The 24,484-nt window shown below is 41.3% G+C and overlaps 1 protein-coding gene across 2 annotated transcripts in view; it reads right to left on the bottom strand.

Moving 5' to 3' along the window:
- SERTAD2 (SERTA domain containing 2) overlaps positions 1-24,484 on the bottom strand; it is a 121,068-nt gene that overhangs the window by 8,938 nt on the left and 87,646 nt on the right. Inside the window, exon 1 of one of the 2 annotated variants that reach the window (XM_037806826.1) lies at positions 11,922-12,239. The exons of the other annotated variant lie outside the window; for it this stretch is intronic. The gene's annotated coding sequence lies outside the window, so the exon portion shown is untranslated. Of the gene's footprint in view, positions 1-11,921; positions 12,240-24,484 lie in introns of those variants that run through there. 2 annotated transcript variants of the gene reach the window in all.

The following is a 24,484-nucleotide window of genomic DNA, read 5'->3' as shown; positions in this document are numbered from 1 at the left end:
AGGGGCACATGACCTTTTAAAAAGGCCTCCCTGGGCTGCAGGTTGAAGATGAGGCAGCGTCTGGGGCTCATTAACAGTCTCGAGGTAACCCCAGGGAAGGGGGTGCTCTGCTGTTTTGACCTCAAGGCCCCTCGGCTTAGAGCTGAGGGGCTTGGATGCTGGGAGGGTCTGTGACTCACTTGGTTCCTGGGTCACCTCGGGGCTTTGCCACTGCGCAGTGATGACCAAGCCCCGATCCCATATCTCCTACCCACATTTTCAGACCAGAATCCAGAGAAACCCTGAGCTTCAGGGCTGGGCTGGAGACCCCATGTGGAAGAGTCAGGTGGGCGCTTGAGTGAACTGACCCAGTCCCCTCAGGCCACGGGGGCGGAGCTCCCTCCCTCCCCTGCTGACCCAAAGGGGCCTGAAACTAACCACAGCTACTTTTCTACTGAATATTCATTGACTCTCAATCAAAAATTTGAAATAAACACACTCCCCCTCCCCCAATAACCTTGTTAGAAACAAATGCTTCTCATTAGGAAGGACCCTGCTCTCAAAAGCTACAATGTGTTAGAGAGTTGATGTTAAAATACATCAAAAGTAACAAGCTTTTATCACTAGATAGTGCAAAGAAGTTTCCTCAGAAGACAAAGAACCAGAGGAACAGAAGACTTTGGTTATCTGCCTGGTCAAGGTTTTGCAATTCTAGATTCTGAGTGGCTCCCCGAGTAAAGGGTCAGTGTGGATCCCTTCATGATCACAGTAAGTATCATTCTGGGCTGGGTGGATCAGGGAAGACTTGTGGACATAGACTTGCTGTCCTGCCATTTGCCTCCCAACCCCAGATGGTAGGTCCCACGGGGGCACAGATGATCCGTATCCTCAGTCTGTACAGGGCAGGTTCCTGACACACATTAGATGCTCCATGAACAGTTGCTGAATAAATGGATGGTAAAGAAAAGAATGAGAAAAGGCACAGAAGGGACGGCAGAAGAACGGTACAACAAAGACATTTACAATGTGTGTGTCTTTTGTCCCTGAGTATGAGCTCTGTGTGTGGGAGGGAGGATATGAGAAAGGTGAGAGGTGACCAGATCAGAGAGTAAAGACAGCTTTACAGGGCAGGAAAGCTCCAGCTCAGAAAGTGCTCATGGGCATACCATTCTCGGTCTTAGGTCTTGAGCTTGGATGAGCATTAGAATCAGCGAGAGACCTTTGCCCCTAGAACTTCTCATTCAGCAGGTCTGGGTTAGGGTCTGAGAATTTGCACTTCCAAAAAGTTCCCAGGTGCTGCAGGTCTGTGGACCACCCTTTAAGAACCAGAGTTTAGTCTTTTCTCCATCTGGTCATTTAATGTTTAAGCCTGGGAGTATCTTAACTGAGTAAGTAATCTAGATTCCTCCCAAAGTTTTCCCTATTGGTGCATAAGCACATCAGAAAAAAATGAAAGAACAGTATTTTTGTGATGGTAATTGACAAATGCCATTAAAAAAATACTATATGCAGAATCAAGATGTTTTAAGCTCAAATTTAATGGGAAAGTTCAGCTTCTCAGACTGATACATTGTGTCCCAGTGGCTCAGTGGTGCCCGGATTCTTTGTGCTGCATCTTAAAGTGAGGCCTATGCCCAAGTCCAAAAAGGAACTGAAACAGCACCTGTGTTTAAAAGAGTAACATTTCATAGCTTTAACTTTTAGGGCATTAAGACAAAAAGCCAAACACAAAAAAACAAGTGAATCAAAAAAAGTTCTCTTTAATGCAACGTTTTTCAACTATCTAAAAGCTATGCCACTTAAAAGAAAAATCATTCTGTGCCAGTCAAAAAAAGGTGTAAAAGTCTTCATTAGATTTTAACACAATTCATTCCAAACATTAGTCATTACCCCAGGCGGAAAGACAGTCCTCCATTGCTGAGGGACTTTTTTACGCACTACCCAAAGAAAGATAATAAACGCTACAGAAGGGCTTTGAAAAGGGAAAACTATGATAGCTTAGTCCCAATTTCTGAAGAGAGGAAACAACTGGGGAAGGAGTGACTACCTACATGTCCAAAGGCAGTGAGGATGGAGCAGAGGAGATGCCTGGTTCAGCACGCAGCAGCCCGCAGCAAGTCATCCCTTCCAAACACCTGAAGGCCCAGTTGGTTCATACCTTGTATATTTTCAAGAGCTTGATCCAACTTCCCTCTGGACTTGTAAGTAACAAGTAGAAACTTGGTGTTTTCCCTTCTCAGGAGTGTAGCAGCCTTTACAATTAAGTGACATGTTGTTTTTAAAAAATCAGTTAACAGGCAAAGCTAAGCTATGGTGTCTGCAGCCAGGGAGCGGGGAGTTAGCAGAGGGGCACATGGCTTTGGAGGAAGCTGGTCAGCTTTCCCTGGGGGATGAGGACACACAAGTGTTTGCATTGTGCTAAGTCACTGGCCTGGACACTTAGGATCTGTACACGTTTCTGTGTGCATGCCATACTTTAATAAAAACGATTTTTAAAAATCACTTATAGCTCTCAAGTTTTTCTTGAGCCTTTTTGGCTTCTAATTTAAAAGGGAACTTGAAGAAGCCATATCCCTAATCTCTTCAACTACTGTGTGCAATACGTCCACTGGCTACTCAAGAGCCCAGCAAAGTGGGAGCTCCAACCACAAAACCAACACCAGAATAATGAGGCATTTACATTCGGGTGGACAATTCAGAGAAGTGATTTGTCCTCATGGATCTACAGTACCTCTTTTGAAGAAAAGAAGAAGAAAAACACAACTAAAGAGAAGCTTTGTGATGAGTGCCTTAAGGGAGGCTGTGGGCTCTTTCCTCACTCTGGCATCCGGTGCGGCCCAAACCCGCAGCCCTTTAAATTGAAAGCTGCTGTTTCTGTTTCTTTCGGGGGTGGTGGGAAAAAAGAGAAGTGCCCTTGGCACAGTGGTTGTCTCTCTTCCGAGACAGAGAGGCCGTCTCAAACTTGGGCCAGAAACTGTCTTGAGAAAACTTCTGAAACACAGAGTATTTTCATTTCTCCTCCTCTCCCCACTCCACACACTGGCCTTCAGATACTGCTTCTGGGGTGGTCCAAATGGAGGGTGGCTCTTCACGAGGGGAAGCCCCCCACCCGCCAGGCGGGAAGGACTCTAAGAAACAGTTCCTCTCCAAAGGAGAAACTTCCCTGCAGCCAACTGTCCTAGTGTGCGACAGCAGCTCCCAAGCAGGAAGGAAAAGAGCCATCCTACTTGGGTGGGGGAAGACACAGCTGCTCAGGCCACGTTCTACACTGTTAACATATTACACCTTGGGAAAAAGCACACATAACTAGGAAACCTATAGTATCGATGTTTTTAACATCTCCCCTACCCCAAGCAACAAAGCACACCAACGAGAACAAAAAACCACCCTGCAAAAGACGTGGTGGACGACGTTGGCAGGTCCAGAGAGGAGGCTCCTAAAAACAGGTCACGTCCTGAGAGGGCCTGGGACAAGCGCGGTGCCGCGAGCGTCCAGGAGGGGGCGGCAAGGTGCAGGGGCATCCGTGCGCCCAAAGGCCGACTTCGGACCCCAAAGTGACCGCGTCTGGCCCAGGGGAGTGGCTGAAACAGGGGCAAAACTCCGACGCGGAGCCAGCCTCTCTGCTCATTCACGGACGGGTTTAGTATCCCCGGAACACCTAAAGCTGCCTAGATCAGAGAGTTCTTGTATTTTTATTATTATTATTTTTTTAACTAAGATCATCCAGGAATTCTGAGCTCCCAGAAGTAATATCCATGCTAATTGGTATGTAAGACAAAGCCTTCCCTAACAAATCGGCAATGTAATTATAAAGCCAGTCACCAGATCAAGCCAGTTAGTGCTCCAGCGACGGTCTGTAACCCGATCCCGCCGAGCGCGCACCGGCGCCGCCCCCGGCTCTCCCCAGCCGAGCGCCGGCCCAGCCGAGGCCCGCGGGGCCCCGCAGCCCGCCGCGGCCGGGGTAGGGGCAGACGCTGCTGACCGAGGCCCACGGGAACACCCCTTGGTGCCTGCTTGGCAGGGTCTCAAAGCCTGGAGATAACTGAAATTCGGCCAGGAAGTTTATCTCTAAGTAAACTAATAAAAAAACAAGTTTTACTGACCGGGTTTGTTTTCTAAAGCTCACATTTTAAAAGAAATTCTAGCTTTCCTTCTCAGGATTTTTACACGCTTCTATTAAACTCAAGATAATTTCTAACACTGTTGGTTTGTCAAATATAGCCTTTCCTCCCGGAAAAAAAGAAGTTACACATGTTGACAACTAAGTGCATTTAGAAAGCAAAACAGCCATATTCTGGGGGGAAATCTTGCGAGTACATAAACCTTCTGAATAAATTATGGCCTTGTTAATGAACTTCTGGAAAGAAAAACAGGATTTTTCGAAAATAACTGTTAAGTACTATAAAATATTTTTAATATCCTCTTATTAGTTCCTCTTCAAAGCCGGGAATTTTAGGTTTTAACCCTAACCCTTATGAAGCCGGGGACACCAGAGACCATGGCTATGTTAACAATTTTATATTCTAAGGATCCTTGGCTAAAAGCACGGCACATGTAATTGAAGTAAAAGGTTGAGCAGAAGTACACAGTTTGTCAACTTAGGTTTAACAAAAATATACCCAATGTGATATGGCACCTGGAGTTTGCTTTAAACTACTCCAGAAAAATACTTGCTGTGTAGATGAAACAAGATCAACAAAATGTTGGTTACTGTTAAAGTAGGGCAGTAAGTACATGGAAGTGTGCTGTACTCTTCCCTGTACTTTTGAGTATATTAAAAGGAGGAAAAAAAGCGCAACACACCAATACATACTTTTAAAATTCTGCAAACTTAAAAAAATCAAATAAGCATAATAAATTATTTGCACCCTCAATGAGAACTACTATATTAACTTGCTAGGTTTCTTGCACAGAAGAAAGCTATTAATGCTTTATGTAAACAAGCATGCCCAGTACAAGTCCAACTCCCTTTAAGCTCTTCAAGACTGCAAGTCACATCCAGCCACAAGGGGGCACAGCAGAGCAACAAGGCACCCCTGAAATCTGATTCTTCACTGCAGTTTCTACCTACAGATCTCTCCAAGTATACAAATTTCCAAGATTGTTCCAAATTCAGGCCTCCACAGGCCACTGCGAAGCAAGCTGGTAGTCTTATCAAGAGCGAACTAAATTATATTATGCTATGGTTCAAACTGGAAATTTTGTATGTAGAAAAGGTTGTTGCCTGTGTATAACATTGATGCTTCAAAACCATGATTAAATCCTGGGAGGATTCATTCAGACTTTCCAGCAGGAGGGTGGGGGTGGGGATGATCTAAAGTGGACTCCCAACCACACAGCGAGTGTCAATAAGTTTAACACCAGGAGTTTTACTGGTATAGAAGCCTTCACTAATCTCACTGTTTCTTAATACAATAAATTACCTCTACACTGAACCGCTTCGGGCAGTCATGTGGGAAAAATCTTCATAAAGGATGTTGGGGATGAGCCACTTAACTGTAAAATACAATGCAGTTAACCTTAGGGAGAAGGTAAAGCATGTCGCTGTGTAACTACTTGCTAGAAGTCTTTCTATTCAAATTATAAGTTAAGGTTATATGATCTTGTATGTTCAACAATAATGTTAACAGATGAGCTATTATCAACACTTCATTTAAAAGTTGGTAACTAGGAACATATACTGTTTTTACATATGTAGTATAATCATTTAAATTATGGTGCTACTTCAAAAAAAACCTGATTATCAGGAGCACATCTTTATCATTCTGAATCTAAAAGCCCATCAACATTAAGGTGAGGAATTTTTACATATGAATTTATTTCCCATAAGACTGTATGCTTGGAAAGGCTAGATACCGTTCCCCCAGCCCTCATTCCCTGTGCATAATGAAAATATTTTTTTTTCTCCTGTATTTATAATTGCTTTGAAAGGATTCTGGTTTCAATCCTCCTGTAGCATCTTTTCCCCAAAGATACCTTGTTTTTCCCCTCACACTAGAGACCCTTAATAAACACTATCAGGGAAAACAAAAAAAAAAGTTTAGAGTAGAAACCAAAGGCTTTGCCACATATGTGTGACAGCTTTTTTTTTAAAAAAAGAGGATCATTAGATACATAAACCAGTCACTCTAAAACAGGTCAATGTAATTTTTTAGAGCCATTCTGTGAACAATAAAATAATAAAATTGCATCTTAATTAAAACAAAAGGTGGCCTTCTAGGTTTCATTTGTTAACCAACTGACTATATGTCACTGAAAGGAAAAAAAAAATTTGCTACATCAGAAAGTTTTTTTATGGAAATGTTTTTTAGAAATTAAAATTAGTTTTTACTCTTCTTTTCTTCCACAGTTAGAATGCCTTATTACTCTGAAAAATCCCTTAAATATATTCTTTGTAAATACAGAACATATTTTATCTATTAACTTACACATGTAGTCTAATGAGGAAAACTAGAGAAATGTTACTTCTTTACTTACTGAAAACTAAAATTGTATTGTAAGATCTAAATCTGGACTTCTGAAGAGAAAACTGTATCTACAGCATGACATAAGAGTACAAAAAAATGTAAAGAATAGCACAAAAGAAACATACTTAGAGACATGTAAAAGGGAGGAAATACTATGTAAATACCTGTCCCAAGTAAGTGACAAACACATTTGGAATGTTTATTTTCATTACTTCCAAGAATACAGTAGGCTAGTGACAAGGTTTTAAAAAGCCAATTTAAACTTTATATCATATACTTGAATAATTCATGAACACAGAAAAAGGAAATGGTACAAACTAAACTTGGGAGCACTGAATGATACTTTGTAAATATGGCAGCCATTTGTTTTTAAAAACAATTATTTGGCGGCTATTTTGAGGTAAAATGTATTCCTTCCAGAAGACTTCTGTGTAGTGACAATTAGTAACTCATAGAACTTTTAAGAAATGTCATTTATTCAAGTCAAATCAAAATAATCAGAGTACCACACTAAATGTAATGAATATTCATTTTTCTAAGGACTCTACTTCTTGAATACTTCATCTTCAATTGTCTTTAAGAAAAGCCCTTCCCTCCAACCTACCCAACGATGCCATCTTGTAACATCATATTCATGCCACCACCCCATCTTCAGGTGCTTTAAAAGCAGGGACAAACTGAGGTATCCACATTTTGAATTTGTAAACCAACTACTGTCAGCTAAGACTCTTTACCAAGTGAAATCTATTTTATTTTTCTGTACATTGTAAAAAAAAAAAAAACAGCCTGTTTTAAAAACTGTTCAGAAAGACCATCACCAGGTTATTGATGAGCAGAGAGGCAGTGCAATCTCTTTTTCAGCTGCAGACTCTAGTGCTCAAATTCCAATGTCAGATCGGTTTTCTATGGTATTAAGACAGCAGTACACACACACAAGATGGAGGTTCTCTCCTTAAAAAAAAAAAGAAATCTGAAAAGCAAATCCGTATCGTGTATTATAAAATAGGATAGCCATCAAGAGAGAATCAGTTTAAAACAGATGCTATATCGTTATCTCATTAGTGTGGCTAGAATTTTATGCAAACCTGTTCTGGTGTAGAGATGACCTTGGGACTTTCAGATTCCCTGAGTTTAACTCGGGCAACACTTAAACACAAGGGTGGGGTACTCTAGCAAGCCTCAGTAGCTGCGGTGTGGTGTGGAATGATAAGCAAGCAGCCAGCCAGAGATGAGGAGAGCAAGAGGCTAAAGGTTGATCTGCAGCAAGTGACTTCTTGTAATTTAATGTTTCGAACATGGCATATTCGACTGGTACATTTTACTTTAGTTCAACAGGTTCATTCCAGCCCACTGTAAACATAAGAATATATATAAGAACCAGAATCCCTTTCCCATCACCATTCTATGTGAAACTCCTCAGAAGCATAAAAATGCTGGTTTTAGCTCCTCCTTTTCAGCTAAATGTCTATGAAACTTTTTAAGGAAAAAAAAAATCTTAGAATTAAGTAGTAACTGCAAAGGTACAGGTTTTGCATAGAGACAAAAGATGGTAATGCAGGAATGAATTAGTTACTAGAGAAACAAAGCTGCCTTTGGGCATCTAAAACTAGTCAGACCTGCTGTAGCAGTTGTACAGTCGGCTTCAGATATGCCCGGCACTCTCCTGCCTCCAGCCCCCGCCCTGCGCATCCGCACAGCTCCCTCCACCGGCCAGCTCCGGGCGCACCACGCGTCCTGCCGTTCCTGCTCCCAGGCAGAGTCAGCTCTGGACAGGCAGGAGGCCAGAGGAGGCCGGGCAGGAGGGCAGAGGCCAACACCATCCTGAACCGAAGACTGCAATGGGTGCACAACACAGCTCATGTTAGCTGCCGTCGCTAAAGCAGATACATCAAATCTGGGGGTAAATATTTTTCCAGCCATGTCCAGAGGAGAGACAGAAGACCCTGAGACAGACATAAAGGCCTTTCCAGCTTCCATAACCCTCAGACCACAGCGAGAGTAAAACTTCCAAAGGGGAGTTTACATGGTCTGTATGTGGTGCTTGTTTAAATTATCTGTTTTACTTCATTAGGAATCATGTTTCAAAATATATTGCGATGTTTTTATTTTGAAAATTTCATTTATATTTCAAAGAAAAATTTTAGATGCCAAGCATGTTTTGTTTGTCTCATGGTTTTCTAGAAAATGCAGAACAAGACAAGGAATACATTTATTACCCAGAATAGGAATGTCTCTTATTGGCCTGACATCTGCCATTCACAGATCCATACAAAGAATGAACTGCCTGCAGTGCTAATGGAGAGAGACACAGCTCCACACAATGAGTGATGGGCGCTGCAGGGGACTGTGCCCTTCCGAGGGTTTCCCAGCATCTGCGTGGAGGGCAGAAGTTTGCCCTTAGTACCAACTGCACTGTCCATTTGAGGCAATGATTTTTTGTTTTAAATGGTTAGTAGCTGTTGCCTTCAGAAATACTAAATCTAAATTCCCAAATACTTCTAAAAAAGGAGTTCTAGCTTGTGGGTTTCTGACAATTGCTTTAAGGACTAATTATCAACTGTAGGTAGAATGTATGTGATCTGTGCATAAGTGGTGACCACAGCACTTTTAGATTTTCATGTTCTGCCTGGTCAGAATTAATTCACAGAAAGACCTGAGGACGAATGTCATCTTCATTGTGGGGCCATTTCCACTTAAACTGGAGCTTGCCCTCTGGAGCCTTTGGCAGACAACCTGATCTTTGGACTCAGTAATCAGAGACAGAGCTCTCTCGCTCCCCGCCCCCCCCCCCCCATTTATTTATTTTTTTGCCAAGAAACTACTGCAACTAGAGCTATCTCCTGCAGGATATGCCATAACAATAAAAAGTACATTTCTGTAGCAATAAAGTTTTAAAAATGCTACAAGTGAAATAAAATCCACACTCCTAAATGCCTGTATGTATCTGTGCATATTTTTGTCTAGATTGACCAAGTGGTCTTGATTTTTTTTGATAAAAATAAAATACAAAATAAGGCTCCATACTTTTCCCAGTGCTCTTTAATAAGAAATCACAGGAAAAGAAACATCTAAATGTTTCTATCTGTTGCACTTTAGATTCCTTAAATTTCTAAAGTGTAAATATTTTGACTGAGGATATATGTAGTATAATCTGATACAATTAACTTGTAGTTATGCTACCTTTACTAATAGAAATCATTGTATATATTTGCATTTATACATCTTCAACCTCCTCCCATCCCTTTTTAATTGTGTGTGTGTGTGTGTGTGTGCGTGCGCGCGTGCGTGTGTGACTTTCTAAAGTAATGCCATAACTTTTATTCTGCCTTTGGAGTACTGTTAAAATGGTGAACACAAACTGTCTCCACACAAATGCTAGTGAGTTTTAAAATATCTAAATAAATCTTTTTTTAAAAACTATGCACATTATTAATAATTCAGTGTGTGGCAACTGGATAAAATTTATATTTCAGCTTCTCAAATAAAAAAGCTTTAAAAGAATCTAGAAATTTTCTAAATCTGAGTTAATATTCTTCCCTTAGTTCTTTAAGGGAAACAACCCTGAGCAGCTATTACCTAAGACGTTGTGACAGTTGTCTGACAATAAAAAATGTTTCCTAGGACACCTCCTATTGTACCCTTGGTTGGTATTATAAAATGAGTGCTCTCCCCTACCTGTTGTAATAAAGCAACAGACCCGGGTGCCAAAAAAAAAAAAAAAAAAAAAGGGCTGTCGAATCCATTTAATTAGTTTAAAGGGTCCCAAACTCGATGAACAACATAAACAATTTTATATTACCATATAAATCTAAGTAAATCAGTGAAGCAGAAGCAATACTTTTTAACATTTTTATCTTTTTTTTTCCATGAAGAAACTGATGAAATGAACAGAAAAGCAAAGTTTCATGAAGAAGCTATTCTTGCTCATGCCAGAAACTGGGAACTTGGGATGGGTATTTTCATCCTCACAACACACCCTACCACACTCAAATCAGAATATGACTGCTATAAAAAGGGGGCGGAATGGGAGCTGGGGGGAGGGGTGGGGTGGGTGGTGAGAGATGCCTTTTGGTTAGCTGAGCAACCACCCTTCCCACCCAAATCAGCAAAGCAAGTGAATAAACGAGAGAAGCTCTCAGGTGATGGGTCCTCCAGAGGTTGAGTGGAGCCAAGGGCCCACTTCACTCTTGTCAGAGACTAGTCCCTAATAATAAAAGGCTCCTTTGAACACTGAGGACTCAGTGACCCTACCGGCGATACAACTTCTAAGTTCTTTACATCCCTTATGGACATTTCTTAACATATATTGGGAAATCAAAAAGCATGTTTCAAGAACAAAGCTTGAAAACGTTTAATTTTCTTTAAGTCCAACTGGGGCTGCCCAATTCTATTCAAATAAAAACTGCTTCGGTCTGAGTCTGGATGTCTCCCCCTGCTGCTGGCCCCTCCCATTTCAGCGCCTGTGAAAACTTACTTTCTACACCCTAAAACATCCTGAAACTGCCCAGAGTTTGCAAGCAAAAGTTATTCTAACACGAACTACATCTGATCTTTGTGTGAGACTTAAAGCTAAACATAAACTATGAGCTCTAATCCCACCTCAATCAATTACTACTACTTCGGCTAAAGGTAAAGTATCTCAATGCCAAGAAACAAATAAGGAACAATTTTCTGTCGATGCAAGGGCCCTCTGACGGCACCCCTTGACTTAATGGTACAAAGTCCAGGACTTCGGACAGCTGGCGCCCCTCGGCCCCCTCCTTTTTAGCTGCAGGCAGTCAGCACGAAAATGACTTGAAGATTTCGAATTTAAAAACCGAAGGGATATTAAGTTTAATACACATGGTATTTCCAAAATCAATTCACTTGGGCGCTCAGGGGAAAATACAGCGCTGGACGAAAAGGGGGTAAGTGGTGGAGAGGGAGACTTTTAAACTAACCACACCGGGTAACTCACAGAAACACGCTTTATAGCAAGTTGGATGCAAACCCAGCCACGGATCTCAAAAGTGAAGCAGCCTTCACGCCAGAAATCCAAACCTTATAAAAAGTCTCCCACGTTCACAACAACACAACTGCCACAACACGCACACACATCCCAGCTGTAAAGGGCGACAGCTCCGAGCTCCCTCCGCCCAACTGCTCGGCGCTCGCTGGCTCCCGACCCCCTCCCGACCCGGGCCGTGACTGCCCGTCCTCTGCCCTTCCCCCCGCAGACCTGCCCGCGGACGCGGTGGGTCCCCGGACCTCGGGTCCGGGGATTCAAGGGCGCGGGGCGGGGCAGCGGGGGGCGAGCGATCCTCCGCGAACCTGCTCCCGCCCCAGGTCCCTCTCGCGGAGGCGCCCGCGACCCTCTCGGCCCCCCGCCCCTCCTCCGCCCTCCCCCGCCCCGGCCGGGTCCCGACACCGCCCCCAGCAACCCGGAGCCCCGCGCACCCGAGGATCCCCTCTAAGCCCGGCGCCGGGAGAACTTACCACATGCAGCTCCAGCTGGGAACTAACGCATCAGGAGGGGTTTCTGCCCTCTCCTCAAGCTATACCCGCCCCATGCGGAGTCCCCCGCTCCGGGGGCCCGAGGGTGGCGCCGGGGAGCGGGCAGGAGCGGAGACCAGGGCTAAGATTCCGCCGTCCTCTGCCTGCGCGCTCGGAGCATTATACAATGGTGGAGGCGGCGGCAGCGGCAGGCAGCCGAGGAGGAAGCGGGAGGCGGGCGGAGGGGGCGCCCTGACCGAGCGAGCGGCAGCTCGTGCTCCAGCACTCGCCGTGCAGGAGTGACGTGCGGCCAGCAAGCCTCCCGCGAGCGCCGGCCCGGGCCCGGCAGGCCCCACCCCCGCCCGGCCCGCCCCGCCCTCCGCCGGCCCCGCCCCGCTCCTCCCCTCCCCCGGCGGTCCCGGGAGGCGCGATAAATGCCGAGCAGGGCCGCGGCCGCCCGAGGAGCAGGAAGGAGCAGGCGGAGCACGCGAGACGCCGGGTAGCAGCGCCGCCCCACAGCTCCCTCTACGGCCCGCGCACCCTTTATTTTCTCGTAAGGAAAGAATTAAAGAGGAAGAGAGAGAGACACTCCGGTCTGAGGACCAGAACTATCACCAATAATCTGCCCCTACTCTAGAAAACACTCATGCAAATGACGAAGCCGCTGGTGACAAAGGCGGCGGCCAGCGCGGCGCGCGCACAGCCCGTTAAGTCGTGCGACCGCAAATATGACAAGCATCTGAGCTATTCGGCAACTTGGGGCCGGTCAGCGGGGCAGGCAGGGTCCCTGCAACAGCGGGAGGGAGTAGGGGGCAAAAATTCAGCCCCGAGGCGCTGGGTCCGCTCTGCCCGCCGGGAACTCGAAGCAGGGGTCCGGGGAGGGTGGAGCAGCAGCGTCCGCGGCAGGGACACTCTCACGACTCCCCCGCCTGGGGGTGCACCATGGCCTACAGAGACGTCCGAGTGGCAGGATGGGGGCTCCGGCTGGACCCGGGTATAGAAAAAGCCCCGTGCGGGCCGTAACCCACCCCAAGTGGGTCACCAAGTCAGCAGTACTTTTGGAGCACAGCAGAACCGAGCTGTACCCTTCACGGCAGGCTGCGGGGCGGTGCGGACCCCACAGCCCGCCGCCCGCCCTGGTAAAGCCCACCAGGTAGGGAAGCCAGGCTTGGAGGCGCAACAGGGTCAGAATTGCCATCCTCTGTCCCTAAGTTTCATGCTGATAGCCTTTTCCCTCTCCTTAGGAAAGTTTATGCTCTGAACTACTTATATATACCTGGGAAATTTATACTAGTTGGGAGGGGAGAGGTGTGTGTGCCTAAATGGTGCGAATGTAAGAGCACTAGCAATAGAGGCCAGAGACAGCTCTCCAGGAAAATGAATGATTATTTTTAAAATTGCATGCACTTTCAGTGTAAAGGTACTATAAAAAGCAATTCGGATACCTTAAAATTTTGGCTGCCACCCCAATCAATATCATCTCAGATCACTTGGTCTTTTAATGGTCCACTATACTAGTTGTATTTAAGGATAATAAAGCTTTAAGACCTAACATAAGGGTGATTGTAAGTCGTTAACATCAAGACAAGCTTAGACCTATTCAAGATGTTCTGTAATGATTTGTTATCAATCAAATTGATGATCTTATTGAAATTAAACTTGGGCTGAAATGTTGGTAGAGACTGTTTCCTGTTTTATCTTAAGGGGAATGGAAGAGGACCCTCAGTATAGCTAAAATCTTACAAAGATATTTCTTTAATTTAATTCTAAAAACTATTTGTGGGTGTTTTTCTTTTTGTCCCAAAGTTTGTGCCTGGGTGGCATAACATTCAAACATTCTGCCATGAAGCCAAGTTATTTTTCATTTCCAGAGTTCTGCATTTTAGACACGACACTACCTACTAACAGTTTCCTAACCACCCACTCACATACTTTCGGCACTCACTTTAAGGAAAAGCCATTGAAATAGAAGCTGCAATAATCTCTTCCTGTGATATCTGTAGCTGAAGCCAGAGGCATTAGCTCTGTTGAATTTAAAATGAATTTAAAATATTATTCATGATTTGAAGTTAGCAGAAAGTTAGACTTGCAGAATTTTTGTGACACTCAGGATATTTTCTAGCAAATGGATTACCAAATGCCAAATCCGGTACAAAAGAACTAAGAACAAAAGCACATTTTTTTTTTGTCTCCAGAGTGGACTCCTGAGTCTGGTAAAGCATGTTTTCTGTTTGTGCTCAGTAAAGGTTCAGGTTCTTAGGAGAGCGACCTGAGTTTTGTTTTGAAATAGTTTTCACCTCTTTCTAACTGAAGGCTGTAACCTCTTATCAGTGCACACTTTGCATACAACTCCTTCCTCCCCCCACTTTCAGATTCTGGCATCTTTGACCAAGAAATCAAAGACTGAAGTGGCAGCTTCAACAGCTGCTGATACAGTCCCACACCAGGTGGTTAACCCTTCCCCGGAGGCAGAGTGGCTCACAGGCCGGCGCAGGGATCCCTGCCTCCCCACCGGAAATCCAAGCCCGAAGAAATCCAAGTCTACAGGCAAGGCCCTCTCTGCACTTTTGAAGTCAAACCCCTTCAGTATGAAATGGTCAATAAATGTTTCAAAAACATTAATATTTATTCCTAGCAAATGAACAAGAAATGCTTAGTGAACATGTCAGTTTGGTTTTCATTCTTTCATTCTTTAGGGCATTTAAAATAATCCTACTCTCAAGACAACATTCAGAATTTGGAGTTTCTCCATCTCAGTTACACATAATATAATTTGAGAGCAGTTTAAAGAAATTGGGCCAGTCATCCATAATTAAGTATCAGTAACACATCTGTTTAGAAAGAAAAGAAACATTGATTTTGTAATTGTAGGTACATTTTTACATTTTTAAATTATAAATTAAAAAATTAGATAGTAACTAAAAAAAAAATACTCCTGAGTTTAATTTCAGAGAGGTTATTTCTCAGCATTACTTTGTAGTTCTGGTTGCTAGTTTACACTTCACTGCCTCTCCTTTGCCCTCAACATCTTGCAGACTAGTAAACTACAGCACTAACTGAAGGCCACTTTTAGCACTTAATTAGCATGCACCAAAGAAATAACACAGGGACAAGATGGATATGTAAACTGAGAAACAAAGACTTCAAAACATTTTTCAAAGTTCCATTCAATTTCTCTGCTCTTTTATTACATTTTATCTCTAAGGTTCCACATGAATACTGGTAGTAATTGTCTGTCTATTCCTTGCAAATATTGGTCATGTTGGTTTTACAACCAAAAAAAGGGAAACACTTCAGTTATTAAATTGTATACAGATGACCAGGATAAATAATCTTTTCATCAGACATGAGATCCTAACTGAACGTGGGCTTTTGATTCATCATTCCTTGAAAACTTAGAATAAATCTTCAAAATAAAGTTCCAGAAGCCACATCACCTAACTGATTATCAAGGAGTTGATACAAGATACCAACCATGATTTAGAAAACTAAATAAACTCACAAATATAACACGAGGAGTTAAAACTTTATTATGCTGAAGAACAAGTTAATTCATTTACTTCTGTAAACTTTTCTTCATCCCTTCTTTTTTTTTTATGCTTAATTTTATTAGAGCAGCTACAGATTTACAGAAAAATCATGCAGAAAGTACAGTTCCCATATACCTCCCCCATCACCCCCCTCGCAGTTTTCCCTATTGTTAACATTTTACATAGCGTCTCCGTCTTTTCTTCCACTTTTTTTTTGTCAGATATTTTCCTTCTGCTCCTTGAAGTCACTCTTTACACACACAGAACTTCAATGCCAATGAAGAGCTCCTTTGGCAAATCTTCCCATGTTGTTACTGGACTGCTTTGCAGTGACTCCACCTTATGTACCGAAAGAGGTTTCATTCTTCTGTTGGAGATACACCTTCTTCTCTTTTAAAAATTTGAAAATATTTAAATCCTAGTTTCGAATAAAATCGTAATGACAATATTTGAAGAAAACGCTTGTAAAATCACTTTTTTTCCTCCTAGCAGTTTTGATTAGTCCCTTCTAACCATTATTAGAGATGGCCTCTGTTGGACATTTGCTTCTTTCCTATTCCATTTGCCACTATTTTCTGTTAAAATTCTCAAATAACTTGTGAGGTCCGCCTTTGGAGCAGCCCTCCTCAGAGACTTCCGCTTTTGCTTCCCCTCCCCTGGGCTCAGCTACATAGGCCTTTGCTGGGCCTGGACAACTCCAGTGAGCCCTTCCTGGCGGGACACTGCTCCAAGGAGACTGCCGGCCGCTTCAGACGCATCCCTTCTCACCCCTGGCACAGCACTTCCTGGCACGGCACTCCCCTCCCTTTCTGATGGTCTCTACACGGTGACTCTATTTCCTGTCCCTAAACCATACCCCCTTCTTGAAGAGTTCATTCTCTTCTCAAGACACTCAGCACTCCCGGCTCCCACAGCAAATCTCAATGAATGTTAGAAATCGCACTGCCTCCAGACCTTCTTTCTCCCACGGAGTCAACTTGGTGAGATGAAGAGTGCTGGACCAGGAGTTTGGACACCATGCACAAATAAATCATTTAACTATGATTAAGCTATGAATTTTTAGTTTCTTAATCTGCTGTGTAACTGATTTAGGATTGGTAAGGTCTGGTAGAAAAAGCACAGGGCGTTTTGAGTCAGGAGATTTCAAGTTCAGCACTCAGCCTGACATCCAGCAGTGACCCAGACCCTGGGCATCGCTGAGCCTGATTCTGCACCCCTGGAGAGGGGGAGCTTGGATTCAGAGGTTTCTGTAAGTCCCTTCCCAGAGCTGGGAGTCTATGAAAAGGTGATCACAACAATGTGACTACCCTCATGGAGGAGTTTTAGGGATCAAATGAGAAAAAAATGTAAGTGCTCTGTAGCCTGCTCAGTGCTTAGCTCACTTGGGAGAATAAAAAACCAAGTTCACAGTCATACATTTCTAAAAGAAAGGCCTAGAAACACAAATGATGAGATAATGTGCTCTGTTCAATAGGATATATTCTTTGAATTGTTTTTTCCTGTTCAGAAGATGGATTTGAGCAGAGCCATCCACATTCTCCAGGATTTGGCACCCCTTGTGGTTCAAGTCACCCAGCTGTGAAGTCTGTAATAACCCCCCTCTACTATGTGGATAGGAGTGGGACAATTTCCAAGGCACTTTCATATGGATTCACTTGTTTGCTCTTAACCCCTTCTCTGAGTCACAGGCAGGGCAGGTACTACTGCCTACATCCCACAGATGAGTAAACACAGGCTCAGAGCAGGACTTGCCAATCGAACTCTTCATCCCACCAAGCTGATTCCCAGGGATAAAAAAGGTCTGGAGGCGGCATGATTTCTAACATTCATTGAGATTTTCTACAGAAGCCAGAAGACCTGAGCGCCTTGAGAAGAGAATGAACTCCTCAAGAAGGCAGTGTGGCTTAGGGAAAGGAAATATAGTCACTGTGTAGAGACTGGCAGGAGAGGAGGGGGCGCTGGGCCAGGACCCGGAGGCCATTTTGCTTCTACCTCTTTCCTCAAGTCACAGAAAACAAGTCTATCTTTTTTCACAAAGAACTCAAGTCCTGCTTATCCTTAGCCTCGTTAGCACCACTTTACAACCTGCAGAATTAACAACCCACAACCACCACCACAAAAATGAAATAAAACTCCTCATACCCTCCAGCCCCTCACTCACAGCCAAAACAGTCCATAAAACTGTCATTCTTGTTTGTCACATTCTCTATCCTCTAAAACAGTACCTAACACACAGTAGGCATTCAGTAAATAATCATTGAATGAATGAACGAAATGAATGCTGGAGAGCTTATACCAGCTTCATAAACACAGAGGGGTAATCTTTCCTGCTAAAGTTTCCCCCTCACTACCTTTTCACTGCACTGTGTATACATGCACACGCAAATGGGCACAAACACACACAAATAGCCATACACATACCTTGTTTAAACCATATTTTGGAATCTTCATAACTAGCAGGATCACAGTAAGTGATGTATTATTGCAATTATAATTTTAAAAGATGCCATTTGACTTTAACATAGTTAAAAGGACTCCTGGACACTCACAAAGTAACGTATCATTAAGGGTCTATATGGCCTTACAGATAAAACACCAAATTTTGCCATAAGTCCACCACTCTGAATTTCTTTAATGAGGATTTCCTCTTCCTACTTACTTTAAGAATTAAAATTCTCAGTTAAATCATTTAGAAACACAGCAGCATTTGATATTGATAGGTGAAGCCTGATATAGTCTGGAGAAAACCAAAGGACAAGCTTTGGCAGTTAACCTTGAGATAAATTAAAATTTAAAAAACTCTACCTGCCGATCCAAATTTTCAAGTGGACACTTGAATGAGTCAAATGACCATTAATTATTGACACCTTCACACCCTCTTAGTCATGGTATACAAACATATGCCAATAATCAAATATGTTGTGAATGTCATCAACCAATAGTAATTCCCACAAATTTTTCAAAATGATGATGAGAAAAATAATTTTTTCAAAGGTATAATCTAATGAAGATGTCTTTTATGTCTCAAAAATCAAGATATCACTAGAAAATAAAAATGTCGACAGAGGATAAAGCTTAAATGAAGAGAGTATAGAATTTTTCTTATCTTTTAGTCACTGTTATAGAACTGTTTTTAAAGACCTGTTGTTGGAATAAACAACAGGACTTTTTCAAAATTATCCAATTGTCTAATAATAGTAGTCCCCACTTAAATTTTTTTAAATCACTTTCATATAATTTTTATTTAAAATATCAGAAACATACAGAGTGAAGTCAAGTAGGAAAAAATTAAAGCAAGCATCTCAGAAAAACACCACCACCGCCTTAGATACACTTGTGTAATGGGTCAATTGTTTTTTAAAAGATGCTTTAAATGTCAAGCAAAAGATTCAGTTTTGCCAACTAATATTTGTTTCAAAACTAGTTTCTTAGAGAAGTCTTTTTTGGGTTATATGAAACTCCTTAAATGGGCAATTATCAGAGAGACTGGTTTTAAGGAGAAAATAATAGTGTGAATGATCTATATGCAACTTCCCTTTTTGAAAACAGAAGTTGAATGTGTAACACCAAATTTAGAAAGGAGAGTGGATGGCAGCAAATACCACGAGAATACCATCTATAGCGTAGACGCCCACTGCCATTCTGTTCTTTTACAAATAAATGTATACTCTACTATCTTGAATTTGCTCAAACAATGCATGTATTTAATTGCCCCTAAAGATGATTCTTTTAAAATAAAACATACATCCAAAAGAGTCATAGCAAACCAAAGACCTCAGTTAAAAAGTGCCAAATTCTCTGATTATAACTATAGCAATGATTCATTTGGCCTGGTTACACAGAGCACAGCACAATGCAATACTGGGCCTGCAGATAAATGGCTTTTGTGGGAGTAATATTGCTAATTTCAACTCCATTTACATTTCTGTTTAACTTCCTTTAAGAAATTAATGCCCAAGTTACTAAAGAAAAAAGGTAAGAGTTTTTAAAATTAATCGGGTATTCATTTTTAATCCTTTCTGATTTGTTACCACTTTAGGACTGTTAGATATCATGCCTTCAGTTTTAGTGATAAAAATTAAAAGCTATAAGGATAAAGACCACAGAACCACTATTTTTGCACTACAGCCAAAACTGAAAAATGAGAAGATAAATATCTTTCCAAAAGCTCATCAGATGAAAAGATAAGAATTACTAGAGAGCCATACCACATAATGGACAAGAATATTTAATACTATATAAATGTCAATTCTCCCCAAACACTTCCATAAATTAAATGCAACTCCAATTTAAATCCCAAGGCTTTTTTTTTTTTTTCATGGAACTTGTAAAACATCCTAAAATTCATGTGGACTATAGCAAAGGCCCAAGGATAGATATAATAGTTTTAAAGAACAAAATGGGGGTTGTGTTCTATCAGATATTAAGGCTTATTATAAAGCTCTAGTAATTAAAACAGAGTGGTGTTGGCATAGGGGTAGATAAATAGAACAGAATTGAGATACAGAAATAAACCCACATATGTATGGAGATGTGATATTTGACCAAAGTGAGATTACAGAGCAGGGGAGAGAAAAGACTATTCAATAAATGGCTCAGGGTCACCTGATGATCTGCATGAAAGATAAAAGTAAGTAGCTAACATTAACCCTGAAAATACATTTCAGGTGTATAAAGATCTAAGCATGCAAAACAAAACTTTTAGTAGAGAATACAGGAAAATGTTTATGGCCTTGGGATAAGGAATGTGTGCTAATCATTGTTTGGTTCCTGAGATTCATTCTCCACTTGTCCCTGTGCCTTGAAATGCTGAACTCCAGGGACTGCCTCATCCAAGCTTCCTTGCCAACTGACTTCCAATTCGGTTCTGCCAAAAGAAGGCTTCAGAAAGAGTGGAGTGGGTCAGAGGAGAGAGAGGCTGGGGTATTTTTTCCCTGCTGCTGCCTGCTTCGGGCCCCGGTTCTGGCCCTGTCGGTCCCTCCACAGCACAGCCCCTGCCGGGTGGCCCCTTCTCCAGGGCTCCAACTCCCACTGGGCTCCAGCAGCACCATTTCCTCCCCTTGCCACTTCAGGCCCAGGAATGGTAACAGCTTCACCTGTTGTTGGTTTCCAGGGTCTCTACTTTTGTTACATCTCTATAAAAAAGTTTCTTCATTAAAGTCTCTTTAGTCGAATCATTTGAGTGGAATACTGTTTTCCTGCTGAGACTCTGACTGTTAAGAATAAACCATAAAGACAAAGATCACTACCTTTGATTATGTTAAAAATTAAATATCTATTTAGCAAACAAAATATACTATAAACAAGTTAAAGGCAAGCTAATGACTGTGGAAAGATATATGTGATCCATATAATCAACACAAAATCAATATCCAGAATTAATAAAGAACTCCAATTTCATTTTTAAAAACATACATAACCTAACAGAAAAGTGAGTAGAAGAGGAAGCTCACTCCAAAGAAGATTTACAAATGGTGGATAAGCACATAAAAAGATGTTCAACAGCGCTAGCCATTAGGGAAATGCAAATCAAAACCACAATGAGATACTACCTCACACCCATTAATTTGGCTATTTAAAAAATGGAAAATAAGTGCTGGAGAGGATGTGGAGAAATAGGAACTTTCATGCATTGTTGGTGGGAATGTATCAAGATGTGGCCACTGGAAAAAGTAGTTTGGCGGTTCCTCAGAAAGTTACGTATAGAATTACCATACCAGCAATCCCACTCTAAAGAACTGAAAGCAGGGATTCAGACAGATATTTGCACATCACTGTTCACTGACGCATTATTCACAATACTCAAAAGGTAGAAGCAACCCAAGTGTCCATCAGTGGATGAATGGAGAAACAAAATGTGGTACACACAACATACAGTGGAATATTATTCAGTCATAAAAAAATAATGAAATTCTGATGCATGCAACAACATGGATGAACCTTGAAGACATCATGTTGGCTGAAATAAGCCAGACACAAAAGGACAGATATTGTATGATCTCTCTCACAGGTAAGAAATAATTAGAATAAGCAAATTCATAGTCAGAAACTAGAACACATATTGGTCACCAGGGTGGGGGTGAGGAATAGGAAATTAATGCTTAAATTGTACATGGTTTCTATTTGGGTTGCTTGTAAAGTTTTAGTAATGGATGGTGGTGTGGTAGCACAACATTGTGACTGTAATTAACAGCACTGAATTATATATCTGAATATAGCTAAAAGGGGAAATTTTAGGTTGTATATATGTTACTAGAATAAAAATTTAAAAAAAACATAAGACTATATAACACAAATGGTAAACCCTAATGTAAACCATGGACTACAGCTAATAGAACAATTATAAAAATGTTCTTTCATCAATTGTAACAAATGTATTAAACTAATGCAAGATGTTAATAATAGGTCAGTATATGGGAACTCTGCGTGATTCTTCTGTAAACCTACTTCTCCAGTAAAAAAAAAAAAAAAAAAAAAAAAAGAATGAAGTTCTCAAACATGCTATATCACCAATGAAACTTACCGACATCATGTTGAATGAAATAAGCCAGACCCAAAAGGACAAATATTGCATGATCTTACTTACATGAAAAAACTAAAATATGCAAATTCATAGAGACAGAAAGAAGACTGCAGGTTACAAGGGACTGGGGTGGGGGTGAGGAATGGGGATTAATACTTAATGGGTACAGAGTTGCTCTTTGGGGATGATGGAAAAGTTTTGGTAATGGGTAGTGCTGATGTTAGCACAACATTGTGAATGTAATCAACACCACTTCAAAGTGGCTGCAATGAGAAATGTTATGTTGTATATTATGTTACCACAATAAACTTTTTTTTTAAAAAGAGGAAACATAAATGACTAATAAGCCTGTTAAAAGATACGCAACCTCATCGGTAATAAAAATGCAAATTAGAAAGAGATATTTCATAGCTATCATATTGATAAAAACGCAAGTGTGACAATATAAAGTACTGATGAGAATGTAGATTAAAAAGACACTCAAACACTTGGTGGGTATATAAGTTGGTGCGGCCACTTTGGCGATAATTTGGCATTGTCTAATAAAGTTGGAGATGGACATACCCTTTCTGCATGCAGCCTTTCTCAAATGGGAAATAGTCTCAACATGAGAAAAGTAATCTCTACAGAAAATGATTCAAGTGACTATTTACTCAGTTCTCCTAAGGATGGTGTATAGCCAAAACCAGTGACATGTTGACAAATGTTTCACAATAGGCTGGAGGACTGGGGTGGAAGGAGAGCCCTTATTTGTAGCTTTTGCCTATTTCTGTGGTGTAGATACCTCGGTCATGGCTGATTTCAAGCCTCCCGAATGAACTCAGATTTGGGAAGAGATGCCCACAATCTCTTAGGAGCAGATATCAGTCTAGCTCCAGCCATGACTTGAACCATTCTAACTGTACAGGATGCAATTACATACAATGAATGTCTTAGAGCATCGGGGCTAAATTCTCTCCCAGAATTATGGATGAGAAGGGCTAAATCTAGAATCTGGAGAAACTCTTGTTTTTATCCCCCACGGAGACACAGAGGAATGTTTGTGGCAGCATTATTTGTAACAACAAAAAAGTGGAAACAACCTAAATGTTAATCAAGATGAGAATGAATTAATTCACTTGAAAACTATAGTGGTTAAAAAGAACTAATGCTATATATATCAACATGCCTAAATCTCAAAAACATAATGTTGAATTTTAAAAAGCAGTTGCAAAACACTGCTACATATTGATTACAGTTACACATGTAAGCAATTGTAGAATAAAAATTTATTAGAGATAAAAAACAAATTCAGGAAAGTGATTATCTCTGGGAAAAGGAAGACAGTAATGGAATCAGGGAAAGGTGCACAGGTGGTTTCTATTGTATCTGTTTAATTTGTTTTTTGTTTTTTTTTCTCAAAACATTAAAAGCAAATGAATATGTTGTAATAAACAATCTAAATTTATTGTTTTAAATTTTATTAAATACAGAAATGCTACATTTTATTTTCTTTCCTCCTTATGGTTCCCATGAAGTAGAACATCATAAGGTTTTTTTTCTTACAATTTCTAATCTATTAATAAAGCATTGGAAAATATTTGTATTTCAAGCATTCAATTATTCCCCATGAATTTAGTAATAAATCATTTATTCCTTTCACTCATTTTTGATATGTTATCGTCTTCCTTTTTCTTAATAGACCGTAGACTCTAATGATAATGCTCAAGTTCTTAACTGGAAGCGCAGCTGACAGTCAAATATAAGAGAGTAATTGGTTTAAAACCTGTATTTTGGTAGACTTCTCAACTACCAGGCAAGCTTCTATTATGCTCTAAAGGATAAAAGCTTTCTCATAAAATATTGAAGGCTTCTTGTTACTTTCTTAATATGTCAAAGAACTCAGCCCTAAAAAAAGTGAAATTTTGTTAAAAAAAAAAAAAAAGGAAACTCACTTTCCCCATATAATATCTTTCACTTGGTGTTCTGGTGCCCACCCATTGCTACCCCAAACGCATCTTGGTTCTTCCTTACTGTGTGTCTCTTGGCACGTGGGATCATGGGAATAAAGTCCACACGCTCTCTCAACCTTCAGGAACATGATGCTGTCTCAGTGCATGCACAGTGTGGCTTTTTTTCAAAGAGATTGTCTTGAAATAAGCCCATGTTTTAAGTACACACTTCTCTGCGAGCGAGCAGGCATTCTGAAGCTAGGTGGTTCTAAATAAAGAACTCTAGTCAACAACAGGAAATAACTCCCACAGAAAAAAGGGGCAGAATACAAACTCTCACCAACTCTTTTACACAGTTCACAACGGCCTTTTGTTCCATGCACATTAAGCCTGAAATCTTTACTTTTCAGAGCATGTTTGGGCCTTTGCAGAGCAATTAAACTCTTCTTTTCCTTTAGCTGGTGTCCTTGCCTTCTTCCCTCTGAGGAAGTTATCCATACAACTAACTTCTTACTATGAGATAGCAGATCAGAAAACAAAATCGCTTCTCTCTGAAATTTAACATTTTTTGTTTTTTAATGG

Source organism: Choloepus didactylus, chromosome 17 (assembly GCF_015220235.1).
Source record: "Choloepus didactylus isolate mChoDid1 chromosome 17, mChoDid1.pri, whole genome shotgun sequence".
Taxonomy (NCBI): Eukaryota; Metazoa; Chordata; class Mammalia; order Pilosa; family Megalonychidae; genus Choloepus; species Choloepus didactylus.
This window is presented reverse-complemented; position numbering and strand designations above follow the sequence as displayed.